The sequence below is a fragment of the Sphaerodactylus townsendi genome, linkage group LG07, assembly GCF_021028975.2.
Source record: "Sphaerodactylus townsendi isolate TG3544 linkage group LG07, MPM_Stown_v2.3, whole genome shotgun sequence".
Taxonomy (NCBI): domain Eukaryota; kingdom Metazoa; phylum Chordata; class Lepidosauria; order Squamata; family Sphaerodactylidae; genus Sphaerodactylus; species Sphaerodactylus townsendi.
This window is the reverse complement of record NC_059431.1, coordinates 91,691,328-91,713,260: the sequence shown is the minus strand read 5'-3', so window position 1 is coordinate 91,713,260 and position 21,933 is coordinate 91,691,328. Positions and strand designations below refer to the sequence as shown.

The window sequence follows — 21,933 nt, the reverse complement described above, 5'->3', positions numbered from 1 at the left end:
ATTTTACAATATATATTGGAAAATGCAGTCAGACAGCTTAAGGCAGCACCCATTAAACAGTGCTATAGAACCAGAATTACAAAATTAGAAAACAAGACAGTGCAAACAAAAAAACATTTTAAGACATGAGATGTCTTCTAAATTTTGGGCATGGCTACTCATAACCCTGGACAATTAGTATTTAATTGTCCTGCTCTTTACATCAGCAAAAACTGCAAATGAATTTTTATGGGCAGTGGCAACATAAAAGTCCAGGAATTTATGGCAAAATATAGGTACAAAATTTTCAGTAATATAATTGTTAGTAGAATGTAGTACAAACCATTCTTCTAAATATCTGAAATGCAATTAGGTGTCTTTTTGTTCTTTCAATGTGAGCTTAATGTGATCATTCACTTTTCTAAACTTTTATTTTGATTCTTGACTTCCTTTTTGTGATTTGGTGAATAGGAAGCTGCGTAATGCCTTGGCAAGGTGATTGTTTTAAAGGACTCAAGTTAATGGAATAGATCCCTACTAATGATCAACAACAGTCCATCGCTGCTGCTGCTACTACCACTTCATTATTTATTTGTTTGTTTGTTTGTTTGTTTGTTTTATTTTATTTAGTATACCGCCCCGTCCCCGAAGGGCTCTGGGTGATTTACAACAAAACAACAGAAATAATACAATAAAACCAACACATAAGTCAGATAAATACATTAAAATCTCACACAGATAAAACCTCAATTTTATGTGGCACCCTGGAGCCCAGAGTCACTTGACCAAAAGTTGGTATCCAATCACATCATCATATGCAAGTACATTTTTTCACTACTTTTGGAGAGCTGAGTTGCCCAATTGTACAGCGAACACTAACATTTTGCCTCTAAGTGCTCAGAAACGTAAAGCAAATGAGGCGTGGCTATTGATTTGTCTTTGGCTTGCATTATCTGTGCAGGAACTATTAAGACGGCTTTTATATCTTCCTTCCATGCCTCATTTTCTCACACTATCTAATGAATAGTTTCACTTAAACCATAATGGGCTCCTCTCTAGAAAGTGCATTTTTATAGTACTAAAAACTAGACTTGTGTATCAAGGCTCCCCCTCCCCTTTTACTACTGTGTTTACTGCCTTGTTGCACTGTACAGTATAATGAAATTTTGTTGGACTGAATGGTGGAAGCTATTTGTTTAATTTCTTCTTCTTTAGTTTTGTTTTTGTCCACTTTAAATGAAACAGCATTAATGCTTTCCTTTTAGCTAAAAAATTAGTCACCAGCTACATACTTTGTTAGAACTTTTCATCTAACTAATGACAAAATAGTGGGAAACTGTGTCTGAACTTTTTAGATGTAGGTTTGGAATCTTGTTTGGCAAGCTCCCCTTTGTCAGGACTCCTCTGTCCCTATAGCTGCAATTTTGTGAGAAAGGCATACAATAGTTATAACAGCCATGGATATATAATGAGGATGTCCTTTTCACTCCCTCAGAGACCCTACCACACTCCACATCCTCCGTCACAAGGGTTCAGGGTTATAGGTACACTCTCAGTTTACCACCCATCTTACCTCTTTAATATATAGAGAGGGCCCTGATCCTTTGATATCCAAGATTCCCTCTCTTTCATTCACAGAGGTTGGCCAGTTGCCTTTAGCTATCTCCTCTCACTCAGACACCGTGCTGACTTATTGTGGATTGGGACTCAGCTGCTGCTTCATTCATGTGCTACCACCATTTATTCATACCACTAGACGTTTAGATCGAGACAAAGCTTGTGTATACTTCTTTCTCTGAAACCATACACAAACACGGCATTAACTTCTATTTGTGGTTTGAACAATCAGGCAGTGATTTCAAAGCTTCTTCACAGGTGATCTTTTGAATCATATGTTTGTTTACTCAGGATTCTTTGTTACCAGTGGAATTTTTTTCCAACGAGCATTAGGCTTCTCTTCTGCCACCCTCTAGTTTGGAGCTTATACAGCAACTTCACTCAACCAGTCTGACTCACTCTAAATTGAAGTGATGGTTTTCAGCTATCAGGCTCTCACCAATGTTCCATCAGTTCCCATTGGTCACTCTTAGAAAGTGGCAGAATCTAAGCTGTCCATCACAATGTCCCATTGCAGATTTCCCCCAAGGGAATTAACTTGGTAGCAGTTCTGCTCTCTTGACATTTTCTGGGGGAGGGGGAAGTGGTGTCGGCATTTAGCACGCACTGTAAGTTCTCTGCATAAAATTACAACATTGATGGATTTTCCAGAATCACTTTTCTACACAGAGGATAGAAACCTGCTTCCACTGCAGGAGAAAGATCACAAAATGCTGTTATTTGAACTCTAGAGGAAAGATTAAACTTTGGTATTTGACCAGTGAAACAGATATCCCAGTCGAATTGTAAATTTTTATTTGGGGAAAGGTTTTCAGGTAGGCAGCATAAACTTTTGGTCTTTGTGATTCAGACCACATTGCTTCTATATTAGGGGCTGGGATTGCTCCCACCAATTAACAGTCTGATTCTATATCATTTGTTCGCCCAGAAAATTAATTTACTGGCAGTGAAGGCAGTCTGCTTAAATTTGACATAGTCTCTTTTTCCCCACACAGAGCACAAGATGCTTTTTTCAAAAATCCTTTTTGCAGTGTTGTTTCTTCCAAATATGTGTTTTCAGATAGATAAATCAATCTTCTTATCTCCTGTGAGCCTCAGAGGGTCACTTTCTGAACTATCTGTCCTTTCCCCATTTTTCACAAACATGTTAAAACTAGGATGCTTCAGCAATATCCCTGAGCCTAAACTAAAGTTCTCCGGTATCTGCTTTAATGATAATCTTGTGTGTGTGGAGGGGGGGGGGGTGTTCTTGTGTTAAGCTGTGGAACTCGAAGCTCAAGTCATGGACCCAGAAGTTCAGGGCCCTTTGTCCACCAGTTTTCCTACTTAACAGTATCTTCACATTCTGGGAGAAAGGGGGGGACAAAGTGTCATTTCCTTGAAGCAGGATATTCTTGGGAATATTCAGCCATTGTGCATAAGATACAGAATTAGAGAATTAATATGGTCTTAAAGTTGTGGGGATTTTTTTTCAGCCTACATTTTATATCCCTTAGAAAGTCCTTCCTTTAGGATACTAAGATTTAAACATGCCTTTATGTCCTGAATCATCTGATCACCATGTGCTTTCATTTTTGTACTTCTCTGAACCGCAGACTCATTCAGATATTTTGAAGAGAACAAAGACAAATCATTAGGCAATGTACAAAGACAGCTGTATCCTGTTTTCCATGAATATAGCCTTCTGTTCTGTATGTACTTCATTTGTGACATGGAGATCCATAGACCTGATAAAGGAGCCCTAATGACAGCAAGTGCAATTTTGATTGCTGATTCTGCTGCTGATTCTGAATCCTGATCTTGTGTTCAGGATGGATGTTCATCATGAACGCTTATCCTTCTGCCAATTTCTTTGGCAGGTCTGTTACCATTGATGAGACATTAATACAAGGTTTTGCACTGTTTTTGATACAAGGGCCTTTTCCCCACGAGTGGAAGAAGCAGCTGGCCACTGGCATAATTTATGCCGGTGGAGCCTCGGGACCAATAGCACAGTCCAGTGCGGGTGGTCCTGAAGCCACTGTGGCCACAGGGAGCCGCTTCCAGTTTGTTTTGTTTACCTACCTTTTCTTTGGATGGAGGAAGGGACACGCCTCCCACCCTCCATGCAAACAGTGCCGCAGGGATGGTGTTTTTACCGTCCCTGAGGTGCTGTTGCTGGCCTGTGCGGAAATGGCCAAGGTGTTGCAATGCATTACTGTGTAAGATCCAGTACATTATTTGGCTTTAAAAATGCCAGTATTCACATATAAGGTTCCATCAATTTCTACCAATTCCCCCTTCAGTACCCCAAAAGGTGCTGGTAATGGTACTGGGTACTTTCACAAAGAGGAAAAAACACCCTAATAAGATCATATTTGTATCCTTCCCTTCTTCCAGGAGCTTAGGACAGTGTGTATTTACCCTTTACTAGTGGTCTCTTGGGTAATGGGAGAGCTCAATTCTATCAGTGTGCATAATCACTATGTTGTGTGACAAGTACAATGCCCATATTATGTAGCTTTAGCCCACTGAGTAGTATGTACCATGACTGGAAAATGTACATGGTCCATTTCACACCAAATAGCATTCACGCATACCAAGCTCTTCTAGTATACAAGATAGGAGGGCCAGAAATATAATAGCTGAAAAATTCTCAAGTCTTATCAGCAAAATTGAGAGGTTGGTTGGTTGAGTGAGAGTGACTGGCCAAAGATGAACAGTGGTTTGAACTTGCATTTCCATTGACCAAGTCCAATAGGCTATTCTTTATCCTACCTGTTTTCCCATACGAAATCTTTGGATTTCAAGGTGAAGCAAATCTTAGGCAAGAGTTATGGGGAAAGACATTTATCTTCCATGAACTCTGGAAGTTCATTACCCAAGAGTTATCGCTACTCAGATGACATGCTATGCCGTGATATAAGTTAGTAGCCTCATAGCCAGCCTAGCACTGTCTTATCGGAGCTTGGAAGCTAAACAGGGTTGGCCACGTTCAGTACTTGCATGAGGGACTGCCAAGGAAGACTGGGGTTGCTATGCAGAGGACGGCAATGGCAAACTACCTATGTTCATCTCTTCCCTTGGAAACCCCACGAGAGGTCATAATAAGTCAGATGCAGCTTTATGGCACACAGTTATTTTGGTTAATATCAGGTAGCTTCATCTATAGTATTCTTATGTGAGAACAGCCTCCAGATCAAAACTGGGTGAAAATGATAGCTATCATGATTTGACTTGAGAGCAAGATTTATAATGATTTCAGGTCCGCACTAACTTGGCAAAGATCAAAAGCTTTCCTGTTTAGTAATAAAATGAAACTCATTCTCCTTTGGGGTTTTTTGTTGTTTATTCTTTAACATGGGCCACTGTTTTTAATTTGATTGAGGAAAGATACATTTCTATGACAGTAGGTGAACATTTCTTAGATGCTTTTCAAGAGTGTATTGCTCCAACAGCAATAAGGAAAGTTAAGCCTCATTTTAAAAATACTGAAACTATAAAGCAGAACGAGCGCCTGCAGTTTTCACAGAACTTTCAGATTCTCCTACAACCTTTCTATTGTGCCTGAAGGCACTATGAGGTTAGTACTATGCAGCCTGTGGAGAAGTTTTTTGGGGAGAAAAAGGGCAAATGGCACATCAAGGCTGACATCCTTGGTGGAATTAACACATATGGAGACAAGGCTGAGAAAAGCCAAGGTGGGAAGGGTTTATAAAAGGTCTTTTTAAAGTAAGAGTAAGAAGGTTGAAGCTAATGAGGAGGGGAGACTATGGAAAGAAAGGTGTCAAAATCTGAGTGAAGAATTTGAGACAGCTGGCAAATGGCAACTTCATATCTGGAGGAAAGAAGTAACTGATTTTCTATAATGTACCTTCACGGACTGAGAAGGAAAAACAAAGTTTTTGTATCATCAATTTTAAGGAGAAATACTCTCAGGTGGCATGGAATTCAGCATTCTTATCACTGTTGTAATCGTTAAAATGGATCCAAGCCATAGTTCCAAAGTAAGCCACCTCTTCACAAAAGGACCACTTTCATGTGCCGAGGGAGATCTTTAATTCAACCACTCCTATAGATATGACAAAAAGCCCATACATTCTCTCTCAACCTATCTACGATGCTTACATTTGATCACTTTGTTCATTGTTTTGCTCTGTTTAGAATCATTTCAATACTTGTCCTTAATGAAAGGTATTACAAGGCTTTTATGTTTTGGGAAAAACTGATATCTTTATAACAATGAATTATCTGGGAATATGAATTGTGAATGTGTAGAGATTGATTGGAGAACATTATACAACTGTCCAAGGGCTCCCTTGAGGCAAGGGAAGTGCAGTGCCCGTGCAGAGCCTCACAAACGTCTCTGTGTCAGAGACGCACTGCAAAAGTTTTGCTGTCTTTGCAGTTCTCTCTCCCCAAATTTTGAAGCAAAGTAACAAAAGCTGTCTCTCTGGATATAAATAATGCAGTTGTTTAGAAAATGGGATCTCCAGTCAGCCAGCTCCTATTAGATTTACAGCACAAGCAGAAAGAGATGGAAGCTGTGTTTTTAGAGGGAAAGTTATGTTCCACAGTGCTCTGAAATAATTTGCTGAGATGGGTGACAAATAAGATACAAGTTTAACATCTAACTTAGATAAGAGTAGAAATTGTGTGTTTAATCTGAAAGTTGGGGGTTCAACATTGACTCCAAACAAGTATTCCAAATGTTGGTTTATACCCTCCCCCCTTTCTGGGGGGTTCACCAGTATCTGCATCAAAGCTAATGTGGCAGGCCTGATAGGAGATTTTACTGAGCATAGAAATTCCATGATGGAGCTTATGTTATTCCACCTCTGCCCGCCTTACAAAACATCAGTTGCATGGGGGTCACAGTACATCTGTCTTGCTGTCATGCCAATACCTCGCTGAGTGCCAGCTGCAATTTCTCAGCTTCTTTATTTATAGTGGAACTCATTTAGTTTCATCCAAGAGCTGTTTCCAGAATTCCTGCTGTACATACAGAATGATTTATCAAACATCAGTCTATTGCTTTTCAGACGTCAAGTTCAGGGGGGACCGTTGGTTAGGTGCAACAGGGATTGCAATCTGCTTTTGGCTAGTAATCATTTTAAGGAGAAACAAACTTAATTTTAAAGCAGTTACTTATGTAAAGAAAATGTCTCATTCCAGAGATGGCTTGCCTTGGCTTGTTTTCTATGCTTTTTTCTCTTCATTCTCTTTCCCCAGTCATGGTCCTTAATTCCCTATTAACCAAATTTACATAGGTCGTTTCCCCACTTACCTCCTGCTGCATGCTACTCTCCCCAAGTAGCGTGGGATCCCCCAGCACTCCCCACTACAGGGGCGGCGACAACGCCCTCTCAGCGTGCGTCATTCCTGGTGCTCCTCAAAACGGTGCCTTTTGATGACCCCATGCAGAGTGCGGGGTCATGGGGAAGACCGGGAGCGTGCCAGAAATGATGTACGCTGAGAGTAACGCGCAGCAAAGGGTGGTCGAGGTAAGTGGGGAAACGACCATAGTCTGCTCTCTGACTGAATCTTCTCTTTCCTCAAGCCCCACAATCCCAGAATGCTTTTTTAGAATCCCTCTGGTTCCCTTCCATTGATGTGTTGAAAAGCCTTATTTTATTTTTGTTTTATTAGATTTTTATACCTCACTTTCCTGATTATAGTCAGACTCAGTGCAGCTTACACCATAGTTTGGGCAGTCAATTTAAAAATGCATACATCAATCAGAAACCTTATTAATGTTGTTCCAATTGGCACCCTTATTTTTTTTTAAAAAACCCCTGAATCTTTGGGATTTTCAAGCTGTTCTTGCATATTTTCCCCATTTTTCTTATTTTCCTTTTCCTGTTTTCTTATGCTGATACAGCCTGGTCCAAACCATGTTTAGTTTGACGGAAGTTACACTCTAGTCAGTGTGTTTACTACTGTAATCTTTATGAGATCAGGACCTGTATCTTTTTAACATATGTCTTTAATCATATGAGATCCCTATATTTGGAGCCACTGTTTGTTAACCATTGAAATGTGGCATCACTGTAAAAAAAAACTCACCAGCAACTGATTTTTTAAAATTAGAAACTTACCAGTAAAACAAGAGGGAAGCACCTTGATTCTGAAGGGAAATCATATTTATTATTGGATGGACAAAACATATTCTTTGACTTTGTCACAGACCTTAATCATGAAAAGATCCTAAACCCTGAAAAGTCTGTTATTTGGCTTAATCTTTAATGTTATATACATGCACAGTTTCCATAGTGAATCCAGTTAAAGTCGTTTTAGGTGAAATTGCACATACACCTCTGGGGAACAACGAGAACAAAAACCAGAAAGGTAATATTATTGGTAAACTGAACAGTCCTCAGAGGAAAAGCAGCAGATGTGGATAGAAAAAATAAAAATAAAAATGGAGCTGATTATTTCCCCTGCTAATCTTCTGGTAGTGGCTGTTTATCCTGGTGGCTTTGGACCTCTAGTCACCTACTCTTGAACAGGCTCATTAGAGATAGATTTTACATAGGGATGTGAAAATGTTCTCTATTTGGTTTCTCTATATACTTCTGTCAATAGCTGTTGCTCTCTGGTTTGTGTGGTTAGGCTTGTATGGCTGTTTGTACACATATTCAGAGTTTTTATGCAAAGTATATAGCCTTTATCTGTATTTATTTGTTTGCTTGCTTCATTTATGACCTCACCTTTTTCTCCAGTGGGAACCAGTACTGACTGAAATCATTTTCCTCTTCTCTATTTTATCTTCACAAGAGCTCTGTGAGGTAGGTACGGCTGAGAGTGTGTGACTGGCTCAAAGTCACTCAGCTTAGCTTCTGAAATTTGGCAAGATCAGGTTAGCCTAGGGCTATCCAGGTCAGCGCAGCAATGTGGTATTCAAATAGCCCAGCACTAAATGTGTTTTTGGCCTGTAGGAGGTGCATTTTATAAGTTAGTGGCACCAAAATTTCAGCGTATATTCAGGAGACTCTTCTGATGACAACACCAAGGTTTCGTGAAATTTGGTTGAGGGGGTCCAAAGTTATGGACCCCCAAAGGGGTGCCCCATCCCCCATTGTTTCCAATGGGAGCTAATAGGAGATGGGAGCTACCCTTTCAGGGTCCATAACTTTGGGCCCTCTGAACCAAACATCACGAAACCTGGATGGTATCATCGGGAGGATATCTTGAAGATACTCTGAAATTTTGGTGTCACTAGGTTAAAAAAAATGTGCCCCTAACAGACAGCCCCACATTTCCCCAGATTTTCTTCTCTGAACTGGCTCCATTGCAACCAATGGGGAACTTCTGGGTGTGTAAGCGGGGTGCACATTTTTCAAGGTAGAGGCACCAAACTTTCAGTGTGGCTCCAGGAGACACTCCTGGCAAGATCACACGGGTTTGGTGAAGCTTGGTTCAGGTGGTTCAATTTTATGGACCCCCAAATGGACAGGGCCCATCTCCCACCATTCACTGAAGCAAACTTCACAAAACCTGGGTGGTATCATCAGAAGAGTCTCCTGAAGATACCCTGAAAGTTTGGTGCCTCTACCTTGAAAAATATGCACCTCACAAATACCCCCAGAAATTCCCCATTGGCTGCTATGGAGTCCATTCAGAGCAGAGAATCTGCCAGACTCAAATCTGCCAGATTCAAATTTCAAATCAAGAAATTTAAGTCAAACAAATCCAGCAAGCTGACACAGACACATTTTAAAGATGAAGAAAAACAGTTCTGTGTCCCTTAAAATGCTAGCCCAAATATTCCTGGATATTTCTGACTATTTCGGGAATTTTTTAGGAACCATTTACCAGTATTCTGAAAAATTGCAGATACTATCCAGATACCCAAATAAGGTATTTTGTGGTATATTTTTGTTCTGGAAATATCTGAATGTAGATGCTTCAGTCATGGAAACTTCACATAGACCCTTAGGTAAATCAACCTATAGTGCAGACAATTCTAACAACCTATAGTGCAGACCATTCTAACACCACAGGGGTCATAAGACTTCATTGATTTAAAAATTTCCAGGTAATAGCTAATCAATAGCAAGAGCAAACATTTTCTGTGAACCCATATATCCCATCTTGCTACTGAATACCACATCAAACGTGACTGAATGATTGAAATGTTGGGTGACATACCCAGGGCTGTTAGGGTAACCATTGACTTTTGTTTCTGTTCTTTATAGTCACTGTTAACATCTCGTAAAACTTTCATTTGCAAAGAAGCGTTTCACTGTACCCTTGTCATGATGCATTTTCTGCCACATGCCTTAGCTTATTATAAACGGATCCAAACAATAAAAACATTCCGACCCAATGCCAGCATGAATAGAATAGTATAGAAACACTAGATCAGAATTCAGACCACTTTCTGCATCAGAAGATGAAACAAGACAGCATACAGACAAGCTGCACTATGTGGAGCTGTATGTCTTATCCAGCTGTATATCTCTGTGTCCTCTTCCATGAGTGGAACTCTAGATTCCACATGAGGAGTTCCCTTTCTAGACTTGAACACATATCCGTATAACAGATTAAAAATCCTTTTGTTTGAAGAGAAATATATTTTGGGTGTAATTGTTATCCAATTTCCCAAAATGTTACTGGTGTAGTGATTAAGGTGCTGATTAATTCTGATGTTTTCATCTCTCACGAATCAGCAAATAATTGTTTTTCAGCTCCATTGTGGGTTTTGAGGACAATAGTAGGTCAGCAGCAAGTAGAATCATAAATAAAAATGAACATACTCAAGCTCTTTTAAGAACGGTACTTTGAAGTATTCTATTATTTTCATATATATCAGATGTTTGGCAAGCGCAGCAAAGTGTACTAAGGATTCAATAAACTGTCTGACAAGGGCATAAGATTCATCTATTAAAAATAAGTCTGGAGGGGAGTTTTTAGACCAGTAACAGCTGTTTATACGGCTGAAGAAATGGGGTACAAAGTAAAACTCGCTATTGCAGTACAGAAAGGTGTTAAAATTACACATGCTCAAAATGAACATCAAAAATATAAAATAGGCCTCTACACTAAGGATGTGGTTATAACATTCACAGTGTTTTTTTTTTCAAAAAATATTTGCAAGAACTCATTGAACTGTTTCATCATTGTGGTGATGTATCTGCATACAACATAATTGGGAATATTAAATCTATAATCGTGATGCCAAATATAGATAAACTCTTTGAAAGATAAACTGCTATTGATTGCTTGGATGTCATGGGAATTTTTTTTAAAAAAGGGAAATATCATTTTCATTGGCAGGATCAAGCATTTTTTTTGCTCTTCTCCTCTCCTGATTCCATTCCATACATATAGCCAACAAGTTATGAAAGAAAAAAGACTATTTTGCTTCTGAAATGGCATAAAAGGACCTACTAGATCTCTCCCTGCACCAGTCCATGGCTGCTGATATCTTGAACAAGCTTTATAAGGCTAACTATGTTAAACCAAACTTATTATTATTATTATTTAGTTTTGGCACCAAATCTCTGGGGCAGGGATCAATATCAGTATCGCTATGTGGGTGTAAGGTGTAGTGCCTTGTCATAAGCATCTAAGTTTTTCTATCCAATACATCTAAATCAGCCTGTGGCTAGTTTATGATTCCAGCGGTGATATTATTGTTATTGTTATTTAATATTGCTGCTGCTGCCAGTTCTTCAGTTGGTTGTGGGGCTTTCATTACAATTCAAGCCTCACCCAATTTCATTACAATTCAAGCCTCACCTGGAGGCCTAGGATGTTCTAACGTATCAACGTAGTATTCATGCGAATCCCAGCAGGGCTGCCTTCTGAATCTGACTGATGTTGGTTTTGTCGGTTTGAAAGTGTTTCAAGTGCGACCATAGTGTTTTTGGAATGGCACCCAGGGTGTTGATTTCCACTAGGATGACCTCAGCTGGTTTGTGCCTTTGTCACTATATCTCAGTTTTCAAATTGTGGTATTTAGTGACCTTCTCATGTTCTTTTTCAGTGACCTTGCTGTCAACCAGGTACTGGTATGTCAATAGTGGTAACTTTTGATCACTGTGATGCCCAGTGTATTATGTGCCAACACTTTGTCCATTTGGATTTAGAAATCCCACAAGATCTTGACCTCATATCATTCTCATCATCATGATTATTTAGACTTTTATTGGCATATACAAAAGTATAGTAACACAGGGCCCAATAATAATGCAAGATCAAGATTTATATTCTCAAAGACTTATGGCTATCTGTCAGGATATTGCCACTTTGTTGTAACAGAATTTTGGCTATAGAGGAAAGACCATACCTTATTCTCATCAGAGCATCCTTTCCATTTAATTAAAGATTTATTAAGAAATTTGTCCCAAAGTATCCGTATAAAAAAGACAATATACAAACATGTGTTATCTGCAGGGGAAAAGTCTGCCTATATGAGGAATTTTCTGCAATCTTCCAAAGAGTATGGCTGAAGGTAAAACATTTTGCATAGAGATTCTGTGTTGCTGTGGATTGATTAGGTGATAGAAGTAGGATGCTGGATAACCAAAAGATGGCAAAATCCCCAAGTATAGTGGAGAATAGGGTTAAAACTAGCTTAAGAAATCAAAAAGGCCTACCTTGGGAGAAATTACATATTTTCTGGATTGGAAGGATTTTAACAGTTAATAAGGGCATTTCCATCACTTTTTTTTCCATACAGGTCTCTCTCCCTGTGGGTTAATAGCAAATCTCCAGGATCTTGGATTTCATATACTACCTAATCCTTTGTATTTGAAATGATGGTGATTGAACTTGGGACCTCTGCAAGCAAAGCAGATACTTTACCACAGCTGAGCCACACCAAGTCCAACCATTCAGCATAAAGTCAGATTGTGTACAGTTATACTAGACTCTCCCAGCCATCACTTCTGTTTGCTGAATGCACAGCTTTCTCAAGAGCAGGGAAACATATATTCTTGTGAACAAATATCACAATATGCCCAGTGATGAAGGAAATACTGAGCAACTAGGGGAAACTGTGGCCTAATCTAGAGCCCTTCCCTGTCTCACCCAAGATTGCAGCGCTGACAAAATTGGCATCATTAAATACGGAGAATATAAAATAACACCACAAGTCATTCTTAGCTCACTTGCATTTGGACATTTACAACTCTTCAAGCCTCTGAAAGCTTTTTAACACTAGTAAGTGTTAACTAAAGTGATTCAGATCTCTAAAACCAAAGAGTTTTTGGTAGGTCACAAATGCTACTATGAGTACTTAAGATGTAGTTATTGTAGCCCGGAGAACAAGAAATCTGGCCTACACTATAAAAGGAAAATATATGAGGCTACTCTGGATCAGACGGAATTTGTATGGATGTTATCCTGCTAATCTGTCATTACCTACCTAAGAACAATGTTGTGTGAATGTTTGTTTCAAAACCCTATGTATGGGGACAAAAAGTGCATGAGATGTATCTGCTAGGGACCTGGTATTTAGACTGCAGCCTAGGAAGAAAAGGCTCCTCTTCTTTTCAGGCTGCCCAATCCATAGCCCAAGGCAGCTGGGGACAGTTCCACTGCTGTGCCATACCACTGCCTCCAGAGTTCTTTTCAGTGACACTGGATGGCAGGTAAAGCGAAAAAAACCTGCTGCCAGAAAGCCCTCCATAGGACTAAATGGAATTTAGGTGGCATAACTCCAAGCTTCAGGTGAAAGCTGATTAATGTTGGCTCCACCCCCAAGAATGCCCTAGCCTGCCCTGCCCTGTACTGGCATCCAATCAGATGCCAGTGTTGCTCTGCTGCAGACCAGACTTCTGGGTTTCATCAGTGCAGAACTGAGGGGCGGCTGGTTGCCAGCATCTTTGCTTTTTGTGCCAGCAGGGCTGCCCTTTATGCCAACAGAGAGAGCAAACAGGTTGGCATGAGGCCACACCAATCCCTGAAGCTGTTCCCCCCTTAATTGGGCCATTAGTATTTTTATCTTAAACAGCCATGTGCTGTTTCCTAAATGTCTTTCCCCATTTGTAATGCCTCCTTTTGAAGTAATATACCTGAAATATACAATTTATATAATGAGCATTAAGGGCCAGGATGGTTCCTCCTTTTCTAAGCTGTGAACTAATTACTCCCCCCAATTCCTCCGCAGCTAGTTTTTAGGGAAAACTTCCCTTTTATAACTAAAATGGTTGCTGGGGGGGTGGGGGGGGGGGGTAAGGTCTATTATTTTAAAACATTGTCCCCTTACTTAGCTTCCGGAATATTTAAGTAAAGCCAGTTTTGTTGAATCATGTGAACTTATCGAAAATATTTCTGATTAACATAGAAAGAAAAAATATTGACAAAGGCATTGTGAACTTGATTAAAAATCATTCTTGTTAGACCTTGAGAAATCCTGAACAAGTTGATCTAATTAAAAATGGGTCCTCCTGTTAAAAAAAAAATCAGAATCTTCAATGCCCTAAATAAATATCAAATGTTATATTGAGAATTAAGTGACTGGATGCAGGAAAAAAGTATTAAAACTATTTTCTTTAGATCACCTTCATTTGAATTTCTTCAAGATAAAGCTCATCAAAACAGTCATTGCTATGATTATACAAATAGATAACATTGTGTTTCAAAGTGAAAAAAGATTCCAAATGTTCTAAGTCAAGACAGACTCCTTTATCCTTTTCACAACTGATTTTGCATTTGATCCATGACAAGTTTAAAAGAGAAACAAATAGATTTCTTTGGACTGTGAACTCTCAGCCAGGGCATGTGTGTATGAGAGAGGGAGAGAGAGAAGGAGCGAGCGAGAGAGAGAGAGAGAGAGAGAGAGCGCTACATTTATTATGGCAATTTTCACAAAGTTATTACTGAGTAATAAAGTTTGCACAGTTTATGCCTCTCCAAACTGAATTAGCCCATAAGTTCCTTTGCTTGCTAACACCACAGTAAACTATTTTGCATGTTGAAGAATGAATGGTGGAATGCCGACAACATATGCTACTTTCCTATGGATATTTGTTTTACTTCTTTGCTTCCAAATTGGAGCGCTGTTTGGAGGGCACATGTCAGTGTCTTCTGATCACCACGTTTCAGGTTCTCACTCTGTCTCAGAAATAAACCCATGTGCTCCAAGCACATTAGCACTCTGGATGGAAAGGTGTGCATTTTTAAAGATCCCTCCCTCAGAGACACCATTTTCCATCTGTCAGCATCTCACTGCTTCCAATTTCCCTGCTGCATCACCAGAGTGCTTTAAAAAATTATAATTGTTACAATGCTGTAGATATAGTTCTGTAGTCTACAGCAATTATTGTTTTGTTAAAGAAGACTGCAAATACCTTCTGGTGACTATGTACAGAAACAATCAAAAGCCAGAGGTAGCTGATAACAGACAGAAGTGCACAGAAAACTTTAATATGGACACTCTGTTGCCAGTGCCTCTGCTTTCTCAGTGGCAATGACTACAAAATAGAGAATCCTTGTCATGTGGGTGCAGCTGTAATGATTTGCAAAAGGAAATATTGCATCCACTGTACTTGCCCTCATTAGTATCAGCTTCTACTACTTCATGTCTAAAAAATCTATATACTTTTTAGTGGTTAATAAATAAGTGTATGATAGATGCATCAGGCATCCATTATGTACCCACACCTGATACAGTTGGATTTGTTTGAGGAACATCTCCAGGGCCATCCAAAGTTTGAGAAACATCATCCAGGACCATGCATCTGTGTTCAGTTTCTGGGAAGGAGAAATGTCATTTCAGTGCCCTTAGAAGTCCCTGATGATGTTTTTCAACTTAATGACTCCCTTTTTATCATTTGCGGCCTTTTACATCTTGAGCCTTTCCCTTCCCTCCTCAGAGGGACTTTTAGATTGCCGGATGTGATGTTTTGTGCACTGTTTTAAATGGTTTTAATGTGAAATTTAGAGCCCTAATTTTATTATATTGTATATATTTATTGAATGTGCTCTTCTTGTTATTTTAGATTATATCAGTGTTGTACGCCTCTCAGAGCCCTCCGGGGGTGGGTGGTATAGAAGTCGAATGAATGAATGAATGAATGAATCAGTCAATCAATCAATCAATCAATCAATCAATCAATCAATCAATCAATCAATCAATAATCAGGTGATTATCTTTTTTTGTCAGCATAATCTCAAAAGTGAACAGATCTTGAGAAGCAGGAAGAGCAGCATGAGTGACTCTTTTGGGATTGGTAAGTAACTTTTCATTTTTTTTAAATTGTTGATTCCCTGCCCCCTGTATTTGAGACTGATTGTATACAATTACAGCTGTGCTTGAAGTGCTGCCACTTTATTCAATGAAGTAAACAATTGCTGATCTCTCATTTAATGATCTTTCATATGCCCAATTTGATGGCAGCTAAAGTCACTCCCATGACAAAAATGTAAAGCTACTGCTTTTATTTGTTAATTATAACCTGCCTCTCTGTTAGCATGAGCAGCTAACAGAATGATTTGTTGTTGATTTTGGTTTGTACAAATCTGAAGTATGCCAAAACAGGGTCAGTTTGGACACAGATCATCCTTGGAATAGTCTCATTTGATGTTATCCCAGACCTCAGGAAATAGTGCGGCACTTGAAGAATATGAGTAGGAATGAATGCATACTTTGTGTGATCTCTTTTTAACTTCCAGCCCATTTGGGGAGATGTAGGGGAGCAGGCAGGTACATATCCACAGTGTAATTGCTTTCTATATAAGCTTGGCAAGAGCAGGCAGATAATTAACCGGGGGGATGCCATGATTGAAGTGATGATCTAGGAGAGGTGAGACTCAGCTTGAAATTCTTGCTTTCCATGCAACTCACCAGGCTGGTTGTTCTCTCTCAACTTAATCTCCTTCACAGAAGGATAAAATAGAGGAAGGGAAAACCATACAATTTGCCCTAAATTGCTTTCAGGAAAGGAGAAAAATGTAATAAGCAAAAAAAATATCCTGGAATTCCTTTTGTTAAAGAACCCAGTACTTTATCTCCTGATAGAAGTTGTCAAGAAAGGGGATAATGATCCATCAACTGGCATAGCTGTTGTTCAATTCTAGATGTTAATCAAAGTGCTAATAAAAGTCTATTCATCTGGATCCTCTTACTCTTAAAAAAACTTCCTTGTATGATCTTATATAATACTATTGTTTGCAAGTATGGTCAGGAATAGAGCATGACCTAGCATTTTTAGGTGGATCCTGTAAGCATGGGTGGAAATAGGACATGGCCTAGCACAGAGGTAGGGAACCTGCGGCTTGAGAGCCGCATGCGGCTCTTCTGCCCTTGCACTGTGGCTCCATGAGCCGAGCCACCAGCCCCATCCTTGCCCGCCCTGCAGGCAGCAGGGTGGGCGCACCAACTGCCCATGGTCGGCTGGGCCGCGCCGCGGGCTTCCCCTCTCACCCGCCCCGTTGGAATAGGGCGGGCGCTTTCCCGGAGGCCAGTAAGGCCGAGCCGCCGGCTTCATCCTTGCCCGCCCTGCAGGTGCATCCATGCGCTTCTCAGAATGAGCAGAGTAAAAGGTAAAAAACACCTATATATATAGTGTTATCTTTATTTTAAATGTCAAAAATTATTTGCGGCTCCGTGGAAAATGGGTCCAAATGGCTCTTTGAGTGTTAAAGGTTCCCTACCCCTGGCCTAGCATTTTTAGCAATGGAATCAAAACTGTTAACTTCATTGTCAAGGAAGACTCAGCATTCTATTTTTTTCGACTCAGCTTTTGGTAGATATTAATTCAGTGTTTTGTAGGTTAAAAAAAGAAATTCCTTGCTTTGTAATTGTAAAGTTTTTTTTTAATTTAAAATGTAAAGGCAATGGTAGTCTCCTTGTGCAAGCACCAGGCCATTACTGACACATGGGTTGACGTCACATCATGACATTTATTAGGCAGACTATGGCCCTTTCCGCACTGTGGAAAGGGCGCTCCCCCACCCGCAGGAATTCTGCCGGTGGAGGGGGGGCCCATTCGCACCGGAGCGTGCGAGCGGCCCCTGCAGAGGCCAGCGCGGGAGAGGCGGCTCCATGCGGAGCTGCCTCTTCCCCGTCCCTCTCCCACTCACCTCGTCAACCTTCATCGCCCTGCTAGCCTCCTAAGACCCGCCCACGCTGCCCTCCGACCTCCAGGGGTCGGAGGACAGCGAGGGAGGCTCTTAGGAGGCCAGCAGGACGACGAAGGCGACGAGGTGAGTGGAAGAGGGATGGGGAAAACAGCGCATTCCCGGCAGTGCTGTTTGCACCGCGCTGCCGGGAATGCGCTGTTTTCCAAAAACCTCGCTCCAGGAGGGAGGTTTTTGGAGGCGGCCTGCACTCTTGCCTGACGCCGCCCTGCATTTTCGCAGCGCCGCCTGTGCGAACAGCTCCCTGGGGACAGCGTTTTTGCCGACCCCAGGGCGCCGTAAATGGCCCGTGCAGAAAGGACCTATGAGATATTTGCCAGACAAACGATGTTGATGGGGTGGTTTGCCATTGGTTTCTTCCCCAGAAAGCTGGGTACTCATTTTAGCAACCTTATAAGGATGGTATGTTGAGTCAACATCAAGTGGGTTACCTGAAACCACCATCAGTCAGGATTGAACTCAAGTCATGAGCAGAGCTTGTTTTTAATTATTTTTATTAGATTTTTTTAGAACTACAACAAGACTGAAATGGGTGATCCTGTCACCCTATTCTACTTATACAACAAAGTTTTTTTGAAGGTTTTAAAGGTTTTAAAGTACATAAGCACTATAAACTACATAGAACTAATTGACCTCCTTCTCATACCCTACTGTCAGTCTAACCCCTAACATTTTCTTCATCGATTATACATTCTCAAGTCCCACATAGATTCCTCTTTTTTCTTGAAACTTTTCTGATATCTCAACTTACAATTTGAGGCAATTTAAAATAATGAATGAAAAAAATTGCTCCCTCAAGCCTAGTTTCTCATAGTCAAAAACATTTAACATCAATTCCCTCTTTCCTCCCTCATTCCCCTTCTCTTAACCTTATAACTGAATTTACCATCCCAAACTTTATCATTAATCTCTGTTAAACCCTTGTGTTAACTCATTAATTACAAAAAAAATTATTTGAGATCTTTCAACATTTTCTTCAAGATCTCTTTGGCACTCATTATTGGAGTAATTATTTGTTGTTGTCCTTTGCATGTGAAGAAAACTCTCAGCTGAGCCACGATTTCTTCTTAAACAGTCCACCAAAAATGCATACCCTTTCCTTTTCATTAAGATTCTTAAAGGGATCTCCCTCATCATGATGATGTCCTTGTCTTCTATCTTGACTGCTGATTTCTTGTGTTTCCAACATTTGATCTGCCATTTCTTTAGAGTAGAAATAGATGACAAGATCTGTACACATTCCTTTCAGTTTCGGATTTTTTGATGTGACTATAATTTTTTTAGACTTTGCTACCATCTTTTTCTTCTTTAATCTTCAAGTGGTTGGCTAGAACTGTGGCAATTTGCTTATTCAACTCCTCTTTTGCTGGATTTGGATCCTCTGGTACCTTTTTAAGTCTCAAGGCCTTCTCTTTGATTTGATATTCCAGTCAAAGAATGGTTAAATTATGTATTTTAATGTCCAATTATATGGAGTCCACAGTTTGTTTTAAAGTTTTCACTTCCTCTTTGGACTTTTTAATGTTGTCTTCTATTTGTGCTATTTTTTTGGACTTCAACTTTCATTCCCATAATTGCTTTTATAAGCTCTGACATCATCTGGGGGATGTTATTGACAGAGTATTTCAGAGAGTCTATTTGAATTAGAATAGATTCTATTAAAATACTGACAGATATACTCTTAAGATTCATGGCCATTTCACCTATTTCACGGGACACCAACCCCTTCCTAGTAGATGCCATTGCCCACTAGAAGTTGTTTTTTCCAGTTACCCACTAGATGTTGCTGTTTCCACAGTCTCTCCAGTTTCCCAAAGTTTTCAGTAGTTTAATGCAGGGATCAGATTCCTCCCTCTTTCCAGTTGCTGATGTATTTCTGAGATCATTTCTTTTCTGGTTTTGTTTTGGCAACCTGCCAGCTGCAAGGGGGATAAAGATCTGGATTGTTTGTTGTTGTTGTTGTTGTTGCTGCTGCTGCTGCTGCTGCTCTTTTCAGAATGGCGCACTTGAGCTTCAGCAACTGGCAAAACTAGAGCAAAGCCAAGCACAGCCACCTAGCACCATTTTCTGTGCCAGAAGTCCTGTGAGCAGAGCTTTTGACTGCAGTACTGTCGCTTACCACACTGTGCCCTAGGGCTCCTAATTTTTAATGTCATTAACAGTTACTTACTGACTGAATTAATAGCTGGGCTTTTGTTAAAGATGAGCTGAATGCAGATAAAGAAATATAAATAGGATAAAAATGAATAGATTTATATGTGAATATCTTTGTAGTGGCCTCCTGATGCCAAAGAGATGAGTTTTTTCTATTTTTAAAGCTGCACAGTGGCTAATCTCTTTGGAAGTAGACAGTATTGCATTGCCTAGTAAACCATTCTCTTTATGTACACAACTTTCTTTCCTGTATAGTCATATTCCTTCTTTGAATTTGTAGCCAACAACTAAGATCTTGCACTTCTATAGCACCAATTTATGAGCAGTCCTTCAAATGAGCAGGCTGTCAAATTTAATGAATTTGAATTGGTTTCTTTATGACCTAGAGATTTGAAACAGCTGCCTTCAGAGCATCAGAATAATATTTTAGAGACTCAGGTGTAAGGTTAAAAGGGATTCATAGAATTGTCAGAGATGTCAGCAAACAGATATAGGCTATAGTATCTGAGATTGTATCAACTGATTCTCATGTTAGGTGTTTGCGATTATACAGAAAGGTTAAGAGCTGTAATATGTTTCTGGAAATGGAATTCTAGAAAGACTAATATCATCCAAGTCTACCCATGATCATATGTAAGTAAATATGAAATGAAGAAATAAAAACTAATGTGAAAACTGTCTGAGAAATTGCTCTTGGGAAAAAATAATAACTTCTTTATTTTTGTTCCCATCAAAATTAACTGGAGGTTTGTTTCTGAACTTTACAATATTTATTCAGACTGCCCCCCTTCATTGTCCCTAACTATGGCCATGACAATGGGAAGCACTATCCTCAGTGCCACTTTGGTGCCACCCTACCACCTCCTGAAGGCTTTCCAGTCTTGCAGGAAGGCAGAAAAAAACAAAAACAAGCAAAAAACACCACTGGAAAGTCCTCCATAGGGTTTAATGGATTTATGCCACCCCAAAGGGTGGCACAAATCATAGAATCATAAAATCATACAGTTGGAAGAGACCCTAGGGGTTATCAAGTCCAGTCCCCTGCCATGCAGTAATACACAATCAAAGCATTCACAAAGATGGCCATCCAGCCTCTGTTTAAAACCTCCACAGAAAGAGACTCCACCATTCTCTGAGGCAGTTTATTCCACTTTCCAAAAGCCCTTACTGTCAGGAAGTTCTTCCTAATGTTTAGATGAAATCTCTTTTCCTTCACCTCAAATCTATTATTCCATGCCCTAGTCTCTGAAGCAGTAGAAAATGAGCTTGCTCCATCATCAACATGACATCCCTTCAAATATTTAAACATTGATGTCATGTCCCTAAACCTTCTCTGCTCCAAATTAAGCATACCTAGCTACCTAAGCCACTCCTTATAGGGCATGGAATCCAGACCTTTTGCCTTTTGGTATGCCTCCTCCTTTGCCTTCCTCTGGGCCAGTTCTAGAGTGTCAATATCATTCTTGAATTGCAGAGCCCAAAAGTGGATGTAGTATTTCAGGTGAGGTCTGATGAATGCAGACTAGAGTGGTACTATTGCATCCCTCAGTCTAGACACTATACTCCTGTTGATTCAATACAAAATTGCATTGGCTTTCTTGGCTGCCGCATCACACAGTTTGTGGTCTTCTAAGACTCTCAGATCCCTCTCACGTGTACCATTATCAAGCCAGGTGTCTCCCATGGGGTGTGTGTGTGTGTGTGTGTGTGTGTGTGTGTGTGTGTGTGTGTGTGTGTGTGTGTGTGTGTGTGTGTGTGTATTTCATTTTCTGCCTAAGTGTAGTATCTTACATTTATCTCTGTTGAAATTCATTTTATTACCAGTAGTTTTGGCTGAGCTCTCTAATCTGTTCAGGTCATTTTGAATTCTGATCTTGTCCTCTGGGGTATTAGCTACCCCTCCAGTTTGGCATCATCTTCAAATTTGATTAGCATGCCCTCTATTCCATCATCCAAGTCATTGATAAAAATATTGAATAGCACTGCTCCAGGGCAGAACCTTTTGGCACCCCACTAGTCACTTCTCTCCAGGATGAAAATGAGCCATTGGAGAGCACTTTGGGCTCAGTTAGTCAACCAATTACAAATCCATCCAACAGTAGTATTGTATAG

At 40.0% G+C, this 21,933-nt stretch overlaps 1 protein-coding gene across 3 annotated transcripts in view; it reads left to right on the top strand.

Annotated features, from left to right (window-relative positions):
* Positions 1 to 21,933, top strand: part of LINGO2 (leucine rich repeat and Ig domain containing 2) — an 837,999-nt gene that overhangs the window by 494,858 nt on the left and 321,208 nt on the right. For all 3 annotated transcript variants that reach the window (XM_048503786.1, XM_048503785.1, XM_048503784.1), the window contains one exon: positions 15,692 to 15,758. The gene's annotated coding sequence lies outside the window, so the exon portion shown is untranslated. The remainder of the gene's footprint in view (positions 1 to 15,691; positions 15,759 to 21,933) is intronic.